Here is a 1,192-nt window from a genome sequence, read left to right as displayed (position 1 = left end):
TATGTGAGCTGGTCTGCTCACTGAGCACTCTCCTGCTCTCATGCCCTAGCGGGCAGGCTCACCACAACCCACATACAGAGCAATCTTTACCCTGTTGTGCAGGCAAGGTGTAGTAGGGCCTGCCATCCACGTGTTGCAACTGGTAAGGGACATGGCCCATTCTCTAAATCTCATGACCCCAGGGCCAGCTCTCCCACCTGCCATAGATAGTGAGGGATAAGTGAGAGGAAGAGGGTGTCTCTCCCTTGTGTATACCACAACCCACCAGACAAAAGGCAAAGTTCTAGTTTTTAGCTTGCTCCCTGTCTTGGACCTGCCTGGCTCTGGGCTGGTGGTCATGTTAGGCTTACTTTTTTCAGGGAATGCTAGTCTACTAATCATTCATATGTTTTCAGGTCAGAACACTGAGCACAGACATAGCCTCTTTCCTATCTGTCTCCTAATGATGCACCTGTGACACAGCAGCCACACCTGCAACACCTTTAGGAGCAGGTCAGTGATGGATTTTATCCTATAAGTTTAAATAAGCCCTGAGTTGCTCTAGATTCCAGTGTTTTATCACAGTAATAGAATCCAAACTAGAAGAAGCAGCATTCAGCTGTCTGTGTTTCCTGATACAGACACACTGTAACAAGTTGCCTGTGTTTCTGCTGTCATGGTGGGGCGTAGTGACTGTATCCCCCTTTTCTGTGAGCCAAAGAAAACCCTTCCTCCCTTAAGTTGATTCTCTCCAGTATTTAGTCACAGCAGTTTTAAAAAGTGCCTAGTAAATGTTTGATCATTTTACCAAACTTTAATTATATGAATTTAATTTAATATTTTATTACAATGTGTTCTTTTTAAAAAAATCAAACATTAGATCAGAATGTACATAGGAAAGGATTAGGAAAGGTAAAAAGAAGGATCAATTCTACATATAAAAATCATAATTTAAAAAGTAAAGCCTAGACAGGATAGATAAACCCTTAGCCAGACTCACTAGAGGGCACAGGGAAAGCATCCTAATTAACAAAATCAGAAATGAAAAGGGAAACATAACAACAGATCCTGAAGAAATCCAAAACACCACCAGATCCTTCAAAAGGCTATACTCAACAAAACTGGAAAACCTGGATGAAATGGAGAAGTTTCTAGACAAATACCAGGTACCAAAGTTGAATCAAGATCAGGTTAATGATCTAAACAGCCCTAT

The 1,192-nt window shown here is 41.6% G+C and overlaps 1 non-coding gene across 1 annotated transcript; it reads right to left on the bottom strand.

Annotated features, from left to right (window-relative positions):
- Positions 1-361: 361 nt before the first annotated feature.
- On the bottom strand, positions 362-493 carry LOC115032038. Its single transcript, XR_003837685.1, has one exon. It is a non-coding gene; the product is annotated as a small nucleolar RNA SNORA17 (small nucleolar RNA).
- Between the last annotated feature and the right edge of the window lie 699 nt (positions 494-1,192).

This window comes from Mus caroli, chromosome 9 (genome assembly GCF_900094665.2).
Source record: "Mus caroli chromosome 9, CAROLI_EIJ_v1.1, whole genome shotgun sequence".
In the NCBI taxonomy this organism is placed as follows: Eukaryota; Metazoa; Chordata; class Mammalia; order Rodentia; family Muridae; genus Mus; species Mus caroli.
This window is presented reverse-complemented; position numbering and strand designations above follow the sequence as displayed.